Source organism: Sus scrofa, chromosome 6 (assembly GCF_054392235.1).
Source record: "Sus scrofa isolate SSC_HxYL_T2T_F1_AM1 chromosome 6, Sscrofa_HxYL_maternal_Yorkshire_Landrace_v2.0, whole genome shotgun sequence".
In the NCBI taxonomy this organism is placed as follows: domain Eukaryota; kingdom Metazoa; phylum Chordata; class Mammalia; order Artiodactyla; family Suidae; genus Sus; species Sus scrofa.
The window spans coordinates 84852589-84871958 of NC_139388.1; the positions used below are offsets into that span (position 1 = coordinate 84852589).

General features: G+C 38.3%; 1 long non-coding RNA gene across 2 annotated transcripts in view; it reads right to left on the minus strand.

Annotated features, from left to right (window-relative positions):
• LOC102165262 (uncharacterized) overlaps positions 1-19370 on the minus strand; it is a 72281-nt gene that overhangs the window by 48743 nt on the left and 4168 nt on the right. The gene's annotated exons all lie outside the window — the stretch shown is intronic.

A 19370-nucleotide genomic window follows, 5' to 3' on the forward strand; every position in this document is an offset into this window, starting at 1 on the left:
TGTTCATTTGTTTGTTTGTTTTTGGCCATGCTCATAGCATGTGAAAGTTCCCAGGCCAGGGATCAAACCCGCACTGCAGCAGTGATAATGCTGAATCCCTAACAACTAGGCCACCAGGGAACTCCGATATATGCCAGTTTTAGAAATGTAAGAACACTGTCACCGTTGAAAGCAAAACCCCAAAATTATAAGGCACAATCTGTGTCATTTGCCATAGAATCTGCCAGCACTTGGCACAATACCTGGCATATAGTAGGAGCTCAATAAATTCTGGAAGAATGAATATACAGACAGGGTAGAAAGATGAACAGCAAAAGGGAGAAATGCTTACAGGGTTCATTATATAAAATCTACTGGACTCAACAGGAGCATCATGGAGAAGTTTTTACAAAATGCTTGAGGAATTCCTCATGCATGCAGCCAATGCACATTCAATGAGCACTTTCTCTGTTCCAGGCACTGTTCCCAACATGAGGATAGAGCACAGAACAAAGGAGACAGGGCCTCCATTGTCATGGAGCTCACATTCTAGTGTAGGGCGACAGATAACAGACGAATAAACATAGAATATGATGTAATAATAGGAGCCGTGAAGAAAAATAAAGCAGAAGAAAGGATTTAGGGAGTAATGGAGATGCTGTTATAAACAGCGAAAGCCTCTCCAGAAAATGACATTTGAGCAGACATGTGAGTGAAGCCATGTGGATATCTGAGGGAAGAGCTTTCCACACTTGGAAACAGTTGAAAAGAGAACAAATGCATTTCATCCAGTACCTAGGCCTCATTTTCAATCGACTGAAACAAAATACTCTTTGTAGTGCATTGCCTGAAAGGTGGACAGCAATCTATTCCACATGAAAGGCAAACCTTTAGTTAATCTGTTTTTGTTGTTATTGAAATCTTAAGTACCTCCTTTATCACAGATGGCTCAAAACCTGCAGGGAAAGGGGTGCTTTAGAAGCACAGTTCCAAATGAAAAACAAAAAACCCCAGCAATGATAATGGCCTCACAAGAAATAACTTGAAATTGTGAGTGCGCTGTTTGATGAGATTAAACAGTTGGAGGCAAATGATGTAAACCCCAAAAAGGAAAATAGTCCTATGAATCATTACGCAAATCCCATGGTGAAGCACATCATACTCAGCAATTCTCTGTTTGGGGAATACTTATCCATTCACTCAAGAAACATTATGGACCCCCGATTATTTGTCAAACTGAGTGTTTCATGGCTTGAAAGATTACTTGAGCTCAGATCTAGCTTAAGGAGCTTCGATCTTGCCCCAGGTTGGTACATATTTATTATCTATTTCTATTTTATTTTTCAATTTAATCTTTTCTTCTAGTTCCAGTCTGTTCTTCTTTTCCTATAGGTACTGTTCCCAGGTTCTCTGTCCATTTTACTTATATATGCATTTCGATAAACAATGCATGGTGTTGCTATGTGTGCATATTTAATGTACATAAGTGATATACTGCCATGTCTCGTCCTGCTTCTTTGAGATCTGTTCATGCTAATTAATGTAGATCTAGGGCTCTTTTTTTTGACCGTTGCATTATATTCCATCATTTATACATATTTTATTTCATAATTCCTTACAAAGGACATTTATTTCCAATCTGTTATTATAAACTAATGCCACAATAAACATCTTTGAATATGAGTGTGTACATGAACTTCATGTACTTAAGCAAGAATTTCTCTGGGGTTTATACACAAGACGAGATATGCAGTATAAAGTGATATGCATTTTGTCCACATCACTAAATACCCCCAAATGGCTTTCCTAAATGACTGCACCAATTTTCACTCCCTCAGCAGTGCATAAAGTTGTATTTTTCCCACAACTTCGGCACTTTGATATTATCTCATATTTTTTCTTTGGGTGTGAAGTAGTATTCATTTCTCACTTTATTTTGCATTTCTCTGATTATTAATAAGCTTAAACATCTCTTTATCTGCTTATTGGCCATTCCAGTCTCTGGTTTCTTCTTTTGTGAACTTCTTGCCATATCATCTCCTTTTTACATTTTTATATAAAATTCTCCTCCTTTTTTTTCCTGTGTCATATTTTCAGATATTAATGTCTATTATATATATTAAAAACAGGAGTTCCCGTCATGGTGCAGTGGTTAATGAATCCAACTAGGAACCATGAGGTTGTGGGTTAGATCCCTGGCCTTGCTCAGTGGGTTAAGGATCCTAAGGGTTAAGGTGTTGCCGTGAGCTGTGGTGTAGGTTGCAGACACGGCTTGGATCCCACATTGCTGTGGCTCTGGCATAGACCAGTGGCTACAGCTCCAATTAGACGCCTAGCCTGGGAACCTCCATATGCCGCAGGAGCATCCCTAGAAAAGGCAAAAAGGCAAAAAGACAAAAAAAAAAAAAATATTCTCCCAGTCTGTTAATTGCTAGTTAACTCTGTCTCTAGTGCTCAATTTTCTTTCTTAATTCAAATAAACTGTGATTTTAACTGGACACAAGGCTTCCTGGCATAAAGACTACATTTCCCAGCATACCTTGCAGTGTGACCATATGACTAAGCTCTGGCCAATATGATATAAGAGAAAGCATTATGTGAAATTTGCAGGAAATATTCTTAAAGAGAAAGAGCGCCATTCTTTTCTTTTCTCCTTCTCATCACTTGGAGTATTGGATCACGAGTTGGGAGCCATATGCTGAGGATGAGAAAACCATGATAGAGGGACTGGCTCCCTGATGTCAGCCCTGGACTGCTTACTTCTAGACTGCTAGCTTTTTTCAGAGTTAAACCTAAATCTAACTGACATAAGCAAAAGTCTCATTAGAAGTACTCAAATCTATTTTCCCCTTTAAGAAATTCTTACCCATCCTAAAGTCACAGTGACATTTGCCTCCATTTTTCCTGTAATCATTTTTACAAGTTTGCTTTTTCAAGTTAAGTTTTTAATCCATGGAGGTATTTTGACTTGTTTTATTTTAGGAGGCTACCTTCACTTTCTTCATATCATGACTCAGTTCTCCCACCATGACTTAATAAGCAGTAATTCATTCTTTCTCACTGATTTGTGATATCATCTCTGTTGTATACTGGGGTCCAAGTACTCCATTGAACGGTAGTGGTATTGGGAGGTATACATGTGGTTTCCACTATAATTGGAAATTATGGATTTTTAAAAATTAAATATCATATCTGCTATAAGTTTTTAAGTTTTGTTTTGTTTTGTCTTGTTTGCATTTTAGGGCCTCAGCCATGGCATATGGAAGTTCCCAGGTTAGGGGTCAAATCAGAGCTATAGCTGCCAGCCTATGCCACAGCCACAGCGATGCCAGATCCAAGCTGTGTTTGTGACCTACACCACAACTCATGGTGATGCCAGATCCTTAACCCACTGAGCAAGGCCAGGGATCAAACCTGCATCCTCATGGATACTAGTCAGATTCGTTTTTGCTGAGCTGGAACGGAAACTCCCTGCTATAAATTTTTGATAGAGAATTTTTATCAGGTTAAGAAAGCTACTCTAGGAGTTCCTGTTGTGGCTCAGCAGAAACAAATCTGACTGGTATCCATGAGGATGCAGGTTCAATCCCTGGCCTCGCTCAGCGGGTTAAGGATTCAGCATTGCTGTAAGCTGTGGTGTAGGTCACAGAAGCGGCTCAGATCCTGTGTTGCTGTGGTTGTGGCAGAGGCTGACAGCTGTAGCTCTGATTCAACCCCTAGCCTGGGAACCTCCATATGCTGAGGGTGTGGCCCTAAAAAGAAAAAGAAAAAGAAAAAGAAAGCTACTTTAATCACAAATAGATGTTTTCCTCTATCTATTGAAATACTGCATTTTTTTTCCTTTAATCTGAAACACCTTGACAGACTTATGTGATGCTAAATCATCTGTACATTCCTAAATTGAATCCTACCTGGGGTATTTTGAATCAGGAATTTTGCATCTATAATTGTAAGTAAAACTAGCCAGTAATTATTTTTTTCTCAAACAGTTCATATCTGTATATAATATCAGGGTTTAACTAGATTCATTATTTGGTTGGGCAGTTTTCCCTCCCCTCTTCTCTGGCAAAACTTATATAATGTATCTTAATATAGAAACAAGCTGTTCTTTAAAAGTTTGGTAGCATTTACCTATAAAACCATCCTGGTCTGCTGATTTTTTTATTGGAGGTGGGATTTGGGGTGGGGAAGGAATATGGCAGTGCTGCTTACTATAATGTTTTCAACAGTGCACTTAATAGGCACTCCATAATTATTTATTGATGAATGACTATTGTACTTAAATATTTTTCTTCTGGTACCATTCTGGGCCTTTATTTTTCTAAGATCTTACACATTTTGCTTAGGTTTTCCATTTTCGGCATAAAGTTGTTCATAACAATAGCAGACACTGTTGACTGCCTCCCCAGCAGTCATTTCCCTATTTCTCCATTTTTCTCCACTCAGTCATGTACTTCAGGAAAACACCCTCCATCCCAGGCTTAGAGAGTGATTTGGACAGTGACTCAAATTTGGCCTATGCTAAGCATTATGGTTCCCTTTTCTTTGTTGGCTTAGATATCAGTCTACAATGCAATGGGGCAGAAGAGTGTACAGTAGGGGATGAGGGGATTTGGGGAGAGGTTTTTTTTTTTTCTCTGACAAAATGGGAAACAAAGAAAGAAACATTCTGCCTATGAATGTAGTCATGACAGTGGGAAGCCTATAGCAGCTGCAGCTATCTGGTACCCAGGAGGGGAGTTAGTCTGTGGATGAGTCCGATGCACTGAGAATGGAAAAGTAGAAAGATGGGAAGAAACTTGACTTGTGAAAACTTAACTAAGGTGCAGTTAACCAGTTTGGGGCATCTTGTTATGTAAGATAATACATTTCTTATTTTTAAAACCAGTTTAGATAGGTTTCTTTTTTATTCTTCGCAGCTCAAATGATCGTAATACAGCAAATATAATCAACAGGTTTTTTGGGTAGGTTTTTTAAAAAAAATAATTAAATAATTAAAATAAAATTTCTATTTCAGCTGTGGCTCTGCTTATTTATTCCTTTTCATTATATATTTTAGTTATTTTATTTTTGCCAAAGTTTGTCTATCTTAGTTATAGGGATTTTTTTTCCTTCAAAAACCAACTTTTAGTTCTGTTAATTGCCCCCTTCCCTCTCATTTCATTGATATTTGCCCTTCTATGTATTATTTCTTTTCTTCTTTGAGATTTACTCGTTTTTTAAGATTCTTTAATATTTACCTTATTTTATTTGCACTTTCTCGTTTTCTAAGAAATGTATTCAAAGCTATAATTTTCCTGCAAGAAATGCTTTAGCAACAGCTCACTGATTTTTATATATCTTTGTCTCTAATATTAATTTCCCTTGTTATATCATCTTAACTCCATGGGTTATTAGGAGATATTATTTTAAATTGTCAGACATAGTTCACTTCTCCCTTTTGTTATTGATTTCTGCTTCTATTGCATTTGATTTTGCTAACTGTTCAATATGATATCAATTCTTAGGAATTTACTAATCATTCCTTTGTAGCTTAGTATGTGATCCATTTTTCCACGTTTCATGTGATTTTGAGAATAATTTGCCTTCTGGCTTTGTGGATACATTTATATATATTAGCTTAAGCTCATTAATTATTCAAAAGCTCTACATTTTTGCTTTTATTCTCTGCTTTATCAGTTTCTGAGAAGTATGTGTTAATACCTCCAACTACTGTTGTAAATTCACAAGGCTCTGCTTTGATGTATATCAGCTTAAAATATTTCCAAGTTATATTACGAGTGTATACATAGTTGTAATTGTTATGTCTCCTCAATATAAAGTTCTTTTTGAAAAAAAATTTTTAGGGCCACACCTGGGGCATATGGAAGTTCTCAGGGTGAATCAGAGCTGCAGCTACCAGCCTACACAGCCACAGCAATGCCAGATCCGACCCACATCTGCGACCTACACTGCAGCTTGCAGCAACACCAGATCCTTAACCCACTGAGTGAGGCCAGAGACTGAACCCACATCCTCATGGATATTAGTTGGGTTCTTAATCCACTAAGCCACAATGGGAACTCCTTCTGTAAGTTCTTTTTACTGATATCTTTGGCCCTTTTCATTTGTATTTGCTTGGTACGTATTTTTCTTTTTGTTTGTTTTTAATTTGTTAAGTATATGCTTACATGACTCAAACTCAAAATGATGTTTAGTGTACAGTGAAGGAGTTCCCTGGCGCAGCAGAAACGAATCCCACTAGGAACCATGAGGTGGTGGGTTTGATTCCTGGCCTCGCTCAGTGGGTTAAGAATCCAGCATTGCCATGAGCTGTGGTGTAGGTTGCAGATATGGCTCAGGTCCTGCATTACTGTGGCTGTGGCTGTGGCCGGCGGCTGTAGCTCCAATTCAACCCCTGGTCTGGGAACCTCCATATGCCCTGGGTGCCGCCCTGAAGAGTGGGGGCGGGGGATATACAGTGAAGAGTTTTGTTGCTACCCAGTTTCCACCCACCCTGTGTCATTCATCATTTTTATTGCCTTGCAGCTGTAAATTCACTCTTCTTTATGTTGCTTTCTAATACTGGAACTAGACCTTGTCAATATTTTTTTCTTTGGCAGACAGCATAATGCAAGAACTTGTCAAGCAGAGGGTACTGAGGGAAACTGCAAGAGGAAGGGGCTTTTTTTTTTTTTTTTGCCACACCCACAGCATGCAGAAGTTCCCTGGGCCAGGGATCGAACCCATGCCACAGCTATAACCAGAGCCAGAGAAGTGACCCCACCATTACCTTAACCTGCTGAGCCATGAGGGGAATCTAGGGGCTTATCTTTTCATTCTCATGCTTTCCTTCCTAGCTTCTCTGTGAAAGGTGTGCAGGAAACCCAGTGGTACACACACTTTTGCACCCCACAGCCTATAGCCATACCTTCTCCAATAAAGTATGGGTCTCAGCTTTGGGGTAAGGGGCTCTTCCAAGTTTGTTCTTCCTTGAGGGTATATGCCCTCAGTCTCAGAGGTAGCAGCTACTCCTTTGTGGTACCACTAGCTGGATGTGTCTACCTAGATTTACATATAAATTAATTAAAATAAAATCAATTAAAAAATTCAGGTTCTCAGTCATGCTCACTACATCTTACATGTGGCTGGTGCCTAGTGCACTGGGCATTGCAGATACTGAACGTGTCCATCCCTGCAAAACCTTCTACTGGACAGTGCTGCTGTAGCGGTTTAGTTCTCTTAGGAGTTAATCTCTTTTATCAGCTAATAATTCTTTACATTGTACAAATTAATATTATACTAGTCACATTACTAGTTAATAATTCTTCATGTTACTTCCTATCCCAGTATCCCTGGTTTCTGTCTTCTGATTGGCCTGTGAATGATACACCCTCCATTTTTCATATGTCTCTTTTTAATGTTTTCATGCAAATGTAAGCAAATAAGCAAAAACAAATACATATTCTTATCTCTACCCCCTCAAACACACACACTTACTTACACAAAAATAACAAACTATGTATACAGAGCAGAAGTCTGACAAACTACTGCTCACAGGCCAAATCTCGCTCAATCTGTCCACACCCATATGTACTGCCTGACTGCTTTCATGCTACTATGGCAAGTTGAAAGCCAAGCAGTTGCAACAGAGATTTGCTTGGCCTGCAAAATCAAAAATATTTACTGTCTGGTCCTTTGAAAAAGGTTTGTTGATTCCTGTTCTACATCTTGCTTCTTTAATTTAGCAACATATATTGGAGTTCTTTTCCTAAAAGGATATTAGCACTTCCTCACTCTCTCTCTCTTTTTTTTTTTTTTTTTTTGGAAGCTGTGTAATATTCCATTGAATGGACATATCCCCAAATACTTTTTTTCCTTTGGTTTAAATTCCATTTTTTTCCTATCTCAAGGACTATTTCAGTGCATAACCTTGTATATGTATCACTTTGTACACATGCAGGTATATATACAAAATAAATACCTGGAAGTAAAATTGTTGATCAAAGGGAAAACTCATTGTTAAATTTTGATAAAAATTGTTAATCTACATAGGGATTTACTAGTCTACATTCCAACTGGCAAGGAGGCTGCCTGTTTACCATCTCATTGTCAGACTTTCAGAATTTTTCAAAATTTGGTAAGTTAAAAAAGATATATCAGGGTAGTTTTAATTTTCATACTCATATGGTGAATGGATTGAACATATTTTTGAGTGTTTACACGTCATCTTCATGTCTTTTTATGTATGAACTGCCTCTTCATGTCTTTGCTCATTTTTCTTTGATTTTTACAAGACTTTTGGTCTTTTTTAAATGAATGTCTAGAAGCTCTTCATGTATTTGGGAAATTAGCCCTTTGCCTACAATATGTGTGGCAAATATATCCTTCCAGGTTGCCAAGTGTATTTAAACTTTATTTATTTTTTTAATTGGTTAAATTGATCAATCTTTTCTTTTTTGGTTTTTGAATTTTGAGTCAATGAGAAAGTCCTTCACCACCTCAAGGTTATAAAGAAATGTGCTCATTTTTCCCTAGCACTTTAATATCTACAGTTTTTTAGCTTTAGATCTTTGATCTATTTTTAGTTTAGCCTAGAATAACATGTGAGGTAAAGATAAAACTCCTTTTTCAAATGATTACCCAGTTATCCCCAAACCATTAACTATAAAATTTATCTTTACTCTCACACCTTTAGAATATATTAAATTTCCGTATGTATTTTGGTCTACTCTTGGACTTTCTATTTCATTCCATTGGTTTGTCCGTTTATGTGCTAATTATTCACTATTTTAACTGCTGAGGCTTTAGAATATAGATTAATATCTGGTAAGTCTGGTTCTCCTATGTTCTCTGTTGTTTACTTTTCCATTTGAACTTTATAACCAACTTCTCTAGTTGCAGGAAAAAAAATGTTACTGTGTTTGCTGAGGATAACATTTTCATGATGTCCAGTCTTCTTGATATTTAAGAAATGAGGGAGTTCCCGTTGTGGCGCAGTGGTTAACGAATCCAACTAGGAACCATGAGGTTGTGGGTTCGGTCCCCACCCTTGCTCAGTGGGTTAACGATCCGGCGTTGCCATGAGCTGTGGTGTAGGTCGCAGACTCGGCTTGGATCCTGCGTTGCTGTGGCTCTGGCGCAGGCCGGCGGCTACAGCTCCGATTAGACCCCTAGCCTGGGAACCTCCATATGCCGCGGGAGCGGCCCAAGAAATAGCAAAAAGATAAAAAAAAAAAAAAGAAATGATATATCTTTCCACTGAAGTTTTCTGCTGTGTTCTTCACCAATATTTTGTTTATATTTAAAATTTATTGATAATTTATTTTTTGTTGCTATTACATACACAGTCTTTTTTTCTATTATCTTCTCTAACTGGTTTCTGTATAAAGTGTATACATTGGTGTATTAGAACTCTCCAGAGATTCAAATGATGCAATTGACAAGGGCTTAATCTCTAGCATATGCAAGCAACTTATACAACTCAACAGCAAAAAAGCCAACAACCCAATTGAAAAATGGGCAAAAGACCTGAATAGACATTTTTCCAAGGAAGATGTACAGATGGCCAACAAGCACATGAAAAAAATGAGCAACAGCACTGACTATTAGAGAAATGCAAATCAAAACTACCACGAGATACCACCTCACACCAGTCAGAATGGCCATCATTAATAAATCCACAAATAACAAATGCTGGAGGGGCTGTGGAGAAAAGGGAACCCTCCTGCACTGTTGGTGGGAATGTAAGCTGGTACAACCAATATGGAGATACCTTAGAAATCTATACATAGAACTATCATATGACCCAGCAATCCCACTCTTGGGCATATATCCGGACAAAACTTTCCTTAAAAAAGACACATGCACCCACATGTTCATTGCAGTTCTATTCACAATAGCCAAGACGTGGAAACAACCCAAATGTCCACTGATGGACAATTGGATGAGGAAGATGTGGTATATATACACAATGGAATACTACTCAGCCATAAAAAAGAACAAAATAATGCCATTTGCAGCAACATGTATGGAACTAGAGACTCTCATACTGAGTGAAGTAAGTCAGAAAGAGAAAGACAAATACCATATGGTATCACTTATATCTGGCATCTAATATTTGGCACAAATGAACCTTTTCACAGAAAAGAAAATCATGGACTTGGAGAATAGACTTGTGGCTGCCAAGGGGGAGGGAGTGGGGTAGTTGGGAAGCTTGGGGTTAATAGATACATACAAACTGTTGCCTTTGGATTGGATTAGCAGTGAGATCCTGCTGTGTGGCACTGGGAACTATGTCCAGTCACTTATGATGGAGCATGATAATGTGAGAAAATAGAATGTGTACATGTATGTGTAACTGGGTCACCATGCTGTACAGTAGAAAAAAAAATTATATTAGGGAAATAACTATTACAAATAATAACTACAAAAGAAAAAAACAGGGAAAGAAAAAAAAAAAAAAAGAATTCTCCAGAGAAACCAAGTGGATACCTACAGCTACAAAAGAGAAGATTTATTATGAGAATTGGCTCTTGCAATTACAAAGACTGAGATCTGCCATGACATGCCATCTGTAAGCTGAAAACCACGAAAGCGGATTGTATGATTCAGTTTGCATCCAGAGGGCTGAAAACCGGGGGAGCTGAGTTGGATCTCTCAGCCCAAGGCCTGGGGGCTTTCTCTTTTTACTGGTTTCTGTATAGTCATTTAATTCCAGCACCACCTTACCGTACCACCTTCTACTCCCTCTCCCTACCCCCACCATCTTTTTCTTTCTTCCTCTCATAATAGGTTATTCAGTTAATTCTTTAGGATTTTTTTTTTTTTTTTTTTTTTTTTGCTTTTTAGGGCCGCACCCACAGCATATGGAGATTCCCAGGCTAGGGGCCTAATCGAAGCTACAGCTGCTGGCCTACACCACAGATCACAGCAACACCGGATTCTGAACCTACTGAGTAAGGCCAGGGATTGAACTCACAACCTCATGGTTCCTAGTCAGATTCATTTCCACTGAGCCATGTCGAGAACTCTGAGGATTTTCTAGGCATTTAGTTCTATTATCTCTTTTTTCTCTTACCTGATTGTATTGAGTAATAGGTCCAACTTAATGTTAAAAAATAGTGGTGATAGTGGCCAGGCTTGCATTATTCCTAACTTTTAGAAGGAATGCACCAGACTTTCTCCATTAAGGAGATGCACCATGCTAATAGTTTTCCTCTTAAAAACCAATAAATTGGATTTTATGAAATTCAAAACTTCTTCTTTTTTTTTTTTTTTGGTCTTTTTGACTTTTTCTATAGCTGCTCCCATGGCATATGGAGATTCCCAGGCTAGGGGTCGAATTGGAGCTGTAGCCACTGGCCTACACCAGAGCCACAGCAACGCTGGATCCGAGCCACGTCTGCAACCTACACCACAGCTCACAGCAACGCCAGATCCTTAACTCACTGAGAAAGGCCAGGGAATGAACCCGCAACCTCATGGTTCCTAGTCGGATTCGTTAACCACTGCACCACGACGGGAACTCCAAAACTTCTGTTCTTTGAATGACTCCATCAAGAAAATGAAAAGGCAAGGCTACGAACTGAAATATTCATGATACACATATCTGTAAAGGATTTATATCCAAAATATGTTTTAAAATTTTTACAACTCTAATATTAAGAAAAACAACCCATCCAAAAACAATGGTAAAATACTTCTCCCTCTCCCAAAATATTAATGGTCAATAAGCATGCAAAAGGAAATGCAAAAGAAAACCAAAATAAGACACTACATTACACCCATTAAAACTACTCCATTTAAAATAACTGACATTGCCAAATTTAATGAGGATGTAGAGTAACTAGAACTCTCATACACTGATGTCGGGACTGTAAATAATTCAACCTTTTTGGAGAACTGTTTGGTGGTTTCTTTCTTTCTTTAAGGGCTGCAATTGTGGTATATGGAAGTTCCCAGGCTAGGGGTCAAATTGGAGCTTCAGCTGTCAGCCTACACCACAGCCATAGCAACACCATATCCAAGCAACATCTGTGACCTATGCCATAGCTCATGGCAACACAGAATCCTTAAGCCACTGAGTGAGGCCAGGGATCGAACCTGAATCCTCATGAATACTAGTCAGGTTCATAACTTGCTAAGTCACAAGGGGAACTCCCTGGCAGTTTCTTATAGGGGTAAACAAATAGCTCCTGTATGACTCAGCCATCACATTCCTAGGTGTTTACCCAACAGAAATGAAAACATATGTCCACACAAAGACTTTCACACAAATATTCATAGCAGGATTATCCATAATACCCCAAAGTTATAAATACCCAAATTAAGAGGTGAATGAATACACAAATTGTGGTATGTCTATAACCATGGGCCCAGCAATGAAAAGGAATAAAGTACTGATAGATACAACTACATGAATGAAACTCAACCACATTATGCTGAGTAAAAGAAGCTGAGCACAAAATACTATATATTAGATAATTCCAATATGTGAAATTTGGAGTTCCTTGGTGGTCTAGCAGTTAAGAAGCTGGTATTGTCACTGCTGTGGCACAGGTTTGATCCCTGGCCCCAGAACTTCCACATGCTGTGGGTGTGGCCAAAAAAAAATTTAAGTCAATATATGAAACTCTGGAACAGACAAAATTTATCTATACTGACAGAAAGTAGATCAGTGGTTGCTGAGGGACTGGGACAGAAAAGAGAAGTTGAGCTGGGGAGGGGCACAAGGGAACTTTTTCAGGGGATGAACATGTTCTAGAACTGGTTTCTAGCCTGGAAGTCACCACTCCATTCCAACAATAAGTAAAAAGCTGAACAAATGGAAAACTTAATAACTCTGCTCAGATCGATCAGGAAAGTGAGGTCACAGGGCAAACTGCTATTCCCCAAACTGAAGCGATAGATAGGCTCATACAGAGACTCATACCTTACCTGAGTAGAAACCCACTAACAGAAAGCCCCATGGGAACAAGCATCAGTACAGGAAAACTAAACTGAAATTGATGGGTTGGTAGAGGCTAAGTGTGGACAATTCTGAGAATTAAAAACTCCAGAGGGACCCAGTTATGGGTGGGAAAGGGGCGGCAAAGGGAGAAACAACACACTTTTATGGGTTTTTTTCTCTTGGTGCTCTACTGGGTTCTTACAGTGAACATCAGAGAAAAATTCCCTGGTGCTTCTGGCAGGAGGAGGAGGAAAGGAACCATTTTGAAATATGCCAGAGCATTCAATTCTTCTTAAGAATAAAATCTTCCAGATTTATTTTAACCAGAGTCTAAGCTGCTGGGGATTTATCAGAGCCTAATAGACACAGGGGAAGGTAAATACCCAAATCCAGGCCACTCTAGTCATCCTGTCCCACCTAAGGGGGTTAGAAGGATGAAAAGCATAGGTGAAGTTCAAAGTCCAGAGCCAAAGTCCTGCCAAAAAACTGAGACCTAATCATAGGACTACAAAACACCTTTCCCTCCTCCTCTGCCTTATCACCCCATCACTAAAGGCCCATTTGCAGCAGTTCCCTTCCCTTCCCTTCATAAACAAGGTCCACCTTTCAACAAAAAAAATCACAAGGCATAACAAAAAGCAAAAAACACAATTAGAAGAGAAAACCTAGTATTAAAAACAGTTATATATGACAGAGACATGGAAATTATCAGACTGAGAATTTGAAACAACTATGACTAATTTGCTAAGGGCTCATTGAATAAAGTAGGCAGCATTCAAGAACGGATGAGCAATACAAACATAGAGATGGAAATTATAAGAAAGAACCCCCCAAATGCTAGAGATCAAAAGCAATGTAACAGAAAAGAGTGCCTTTGATATGGGTGTACTAGTTGACTGAATATGGCTGAGGAAAGAATTTCTGAGCTTGAGGTTATCTCAATAGAAACCTCCAAAGCTGAAAAACAAAGAGAAAAAAATTGAAAAAAAAAATACTCAGAATAGCTAAGAACTGTTGGACAACCACAAAAGGAATAGCAGATATATAATGGACATGACAGAGGGAGAAGAAACAAAGAAAGTAACAAAAGCAGAGTTCCCATCATGGCTCAGCAGTAACTAATTTGACTAGTATCCAGGAGGATGCAGGTTCGATCCCTGGCCTCACTCAGTGGGTTAAGGATCCAGCATTGCTGTGAGCTGTGGTGTAGGTTGCAGATGCACCTCGGATCCTATGTTGCTGTGGCTGTGGCCGGCAGCTGTAGCTCTGATTTGACCCCTAGCCTGGGAACTTCCACATGCCATGGGTGCAGACCTAAAAAGACCCCCAAAAAAAGTAACAAAAGCAATATTTGAAGCTATAACAAGATAATTTTCCTCTAATTAATGGCAGATACCAAACCACAGACCCAGGAATATAAAAGAATGCCAAACATGATAAATACTTAAAAAAAAAAAAACCTCACCTAGATATATTATACTCAAATTTCAGAAAATTAAAGATAAAGAAAAAAAAATCTTGAAAGTAAAAGGGAAAAAAATCCACCTTACTTACAGAGGAGCAAAGATAAGAAGTTCATCCGATTTCTCAGAAATCATGCAAGCAAGAAGAGAATGGAGCAAAATATTTAAAGTGTTAACAAAAGAAACTCACCAAGCTACAATTATGTACTCTGCAAACTTATCCTTTGAGAGTGAAGAAGAAATAAAGACTTTCTCAGACAAGTAAAAATTTTAAAAATTGGTTGTCAATAGACCTGCCTTGAAAGAAATGTTAAAATTTCTTTAGAGAGGAGGAAAATTACATAGGTTAAAAAAAATGGATGTAAATAAGAAAGAATGGGCATCAAAGAAGAAATAAGTAAAGATAAAATATAACAGATTCACTTTGTTGTACATCTGAAATTAACACAACATTGTAAGTCAACTATACATCAGAAAAAATTTTTTTTGTCTTTTTAGGGCCACACCCACAGCATGTGGAGGTTCCTAGGCCAGGGGTCCAATCAGAGCTGATGCTGCCGGCCTACACCACAGCTCACTGCAATGCCGGATCCTTAACCCACTGAGCGAGGCCAGGGATCAAGCCTGCAACTTCATGGTTCCTAGTTGGATTCATTTCCGCTGCACCAAGATGGGAACTCCTATGCCAATAAAATTTTTTAAAACTTTCATTTTTCTTATTCATATTCAGCTAACAGGTAAGTTTATTCAAAATAATAATATCAAAAATGTGTTTGATTATATAAGTATACATAAATATATAGGTATACATATATTTATGTATGCTTATATATAAATTAAATGAATGACAGTAATGATACAAGGAATAGGAAGGAAGAAGTAAGATTATTTTGTTATTATAAGGTACTCACACTACCTGTTATTATAAGGTGAAGTGATATAGTGTTATTTGAAAATGGACTTAGATTAGTTATAAATGTATTTTGCAAAACTAAGGCAACCACTAAAAAGTAGAATAAGAAGTATAACTGATATGCTAAGAAAGATGAGAAAATGGAATAATATAAAACATTTGATTAAAACAACAAAAGAATGAAAAAGTGTAGAAGACAACATTAGAAACAAAGGAAAAGGACAACAAACAGAAAATAGTAACAAATATGAAAAATATTAATTCGACCACATAATAATCACTTTGACTATCAATGGTCTAAATGTGCCAATTAAAAGAAATCATAACTACATACCAAAGTCAGTTGTGTTTCTAAATACTAACAAGAAACTCTTCAAAAAGGAAATTAAGGAGTTTCTGTCATGGCGCAGTAGAAACGAATCTGACTAGGAACCATGAAGTTGTGGGTTCAATCCCTGGCCTTGCTCAGTGGGAGCTGCGAGATGTGGTGTAGGTCGCAGATGTGGCTTGGATCTGGCGTTGCTGTGGCTCTGGTGAAGGCTGGCAGCTATAACTCTGATTAGACCCCTAGCCTGGGAACCTCCATATGCCATGGGTGTGGCCCTAAAAGGACAAAAGACAAAAAAAAAAAAAAAAAAAAGGAAAAAAAAGGAAATTAAGAAAACAATCCCCCCAAGAAAGAAAACAATCCTATTTATAATAGCATCAAAAAGAATAAAATGCTCACATATAGAAGACACAAACAGCAAGATCCTACTGTATAGCATAGGGAACTATATTCAACATCATGAGATAAACCATAATGGAAAGAATGTTTTTTAAAAAGAATGTTGGGGATATATATATACATATATAACATTGATGTACAGCATCAATTAACATAACATAATAAATCAACTTAAAAATTTTACAAAATAATAAAATATTTAAGAATGAATTTAATGAAGGGGATAAAAGACTTGTATACTAAAAACTATAAAACGTTGATGAAAGAAATTATAGCAAACACAAATAAATGGAACAACATCTTGTGTTCATGGATTAGAAGAACTAATACTGTTAAATTATCCATACTATTCAAGACAATCTACAGATTCAATGCAATCCCTATGAAAATCCCAAAGGTGTCTTTTTTTTTCCAGAAATAGAAAAACCATCCTACGATTCATATGGAACCACAAAAGTACCCAAAAACTCAAAGTGATTTTGCACAAGAAGAACAAAACTGAAGGTATCACACTTCCCGATTTCAAAATATATTACAAAGCTATAATAATCAAACGGTATGGTACTGGCATTTTTCAAAAGATATACAGACAAATGAAGCAGAATTGAAAGCCCAGAAATGATAGCCTCTTCAATAAACGGCATTGGACAAATTGGATATTCATGTGGAAAAGAATGACATTGAATCCCATCTTATACCACATAGAAAGAATTCCAAATGGATTCAAGACTTAAATATAAACCTGAAACCATAAACACCTAGGGAAAAACATCAGGAAAGAAATCTTCTTGAAATCAGTCTCAGCAGTGATTTCTCAAATAGGACACCAAAAGCACAGACAACAAAAGTGAAAGTACACATGTGGGAGTGCAGCTCTGCAGAGCTACGGAAAAAAACTAACAGAGTGAAAGCCTACAGAATAGGAAAATAGGGGCAGGGGAACACTGATTTTAAAATGAGGAAATATTTGCAAGCTGTGTAACTGATAAGGGATTAATATTTAAAATACATAAGGAACTCCTACTGTTTAACAGTAAAATAACAACAACAATAATAATAGTGGTATAGCAGTCATTGTCATCATCTGATTTTAAAATGGGCAGAGGATATGAACAGGTATTTCTCTAATGAAGATATAAAAATGGCCAACTGATACATGAAAAAGGTGCTCAACTTCACAAATCACAAGGGAAATGCAAATCTAAACCACAATGAAATATCACCTCACACGTCTTAGAATGGCCATTACAGAACAAAACCAAGAGATAACAAGTGTTGGCCAGGATGTGGAGAAAATGGAACCCCCGCGCATTCTTGGGAGGAATATAAATTGGTGCAGCCACAAAGGAAAAGAGTAGGGAAAAGGCACAAACTATGAGACAGTTGAAAGGTTAGTGATTTCCAGGGATTTGGGGGCAGGGAGGCTGAATAAGCAGGACACAGAGGATTTTTAGAGCAGTGCAGCTACACTGCATAATACTGTAATGGCGGATCTGTGTTACATCTTTGACCAAACCCAGAAAATGTACACCACCAAGAGTGAACCCTAATATAAACTAAGGACATTGGATGATAATGATCTGTTAGTGTGGGTACATCCATTGTAACAAATGCACCATTTTGGTGGGGGATGTTGATGGCAAGGGAGGCTATGCAGGAGCAGGGGCAGGAAAACATTGGGATTCTATGTACCTTCCTCTTAGTTTTGCTGTGAACCTAAATTTGCTCTAAAAAATAAAAATTCTTTATCTTGATGTACATGGTGGTTACACAGGTGTAAGCATTTCCCAAAATGCCACCCTAAATGAGTACATTCTCTTGGAGTGGTTTTTTTTTTTTTTTTTTTTTTTTTTTGTCTTTTTGCCTTTTCTAGGGCCGCTCCCATGGCATATGGAGGTTCCCAGGCTAGGGGTCTAATCAGAGCTGTAGCCACCGGCCTAGGCCAGAGCCACAGCAACGCGGGATCCGAGCCAAGTCTGCAACCTACACCACAGCTTAGAGCAACGCCAGATCCTTAACCCACTGAGCAAGGCCAGGGATCGAACCCGCAACCTCATGGTTCCTAGTCAGATTCCTTAACCACTGTGCCACGACGGGAACTCCAAAGGAGTACATTCTCTTGTATGTAAATCTTATTTTAAAAAGTTGATTTGCAATGAAATGAAAGATTACACTGGCTTGCTGTCTGTAAAACAAAACAAAGGAAATTAAAAGAGGCTGCAGGCAGAGGATGTAATGCATAGGTGAGAGGTAAAAGTCATTTGGACTTTGGCCATGGAAATGGAGTATATTTAGAGGTAAAGTCAACAAGACTTGGTGACCAGTTGAGGGTAAGTGACAGAAGTGTCAAGGACAAGCCCCAGCTGTCTAACCTGAGCAATCTGGGAGACACTGGCAGGTGGGCTATTCTCTCTGAGCTGGGGAGCTGGAGGGGAGAAGCCGGCTTGTTGTTTTAGATTAGATGAATACAATGGACCTCTGAGCCATCTCCAAAGATGTCGAGTCTGGCCTTCTGAACACAACAGTTTTTTGTCCTGGGGGAAACTGAGGCAAGGGACTTATTCACCATATAAGATATTGGTAGGACCAGACCCCACAGAAGTCCTCTAGACTCTCACTGTCTGGAAGCCCTTATGGAGAGAAGCAGTCTCTCCCTTCTCCTGGTCTCTTGTCATCTCGCATGGATGAACAAGCTGACCTTTCTGAGTCATTCGGCAAATTCCAACAGCATCCTCATCTGAGATTCTTTGGTCTCCACTGGGCAAGATCTGAAGACCAAGCTTCATTTGGATTGGAGAAAAGGGTAGTGAAATTCTAACACTTAGAAAGCTGGGAAAAAAGAATGCTAAGGCCCAGATACCTATTCTAGCAGATAAAAAGCATATGCTGAGCCTCTAGCAAACTTCACTTCTACAAATAACACCACCGCTTTGGGGAATGGCAGAGACATTTGACCAGGCAGCAGCTGTGCAGAGAGTGCTATTTAAAGACTCAGCTTTTGCAGCCCAAGGACTCTGGGCTTAGGATGCAATTGGAAGGTGGAAAGAAGACAAAGACTGAGGACAGAACCAGATTTGGGGAAAAACATCACCAGGTGTTTGGCTGCTGATATGAACCCTGAATATGTTAAATGAGCTCATTTTAATAAAATTATGTCTATCCATCTCTCTGAGTAAATTAAATGTGTTAATTCGTGGAAAGGACTTGGAACACTGTCCCGCTCATAGGGCTTATTGAAGGGAAACTGTCGTTATTACCATTATTATCTCTCCATCTACTCACCTACGTATATTTGCCCAGAGATGGAGAAATGCTCATCTATAATGATACGTTTCCACTAAGCTGTAGGATTCATAG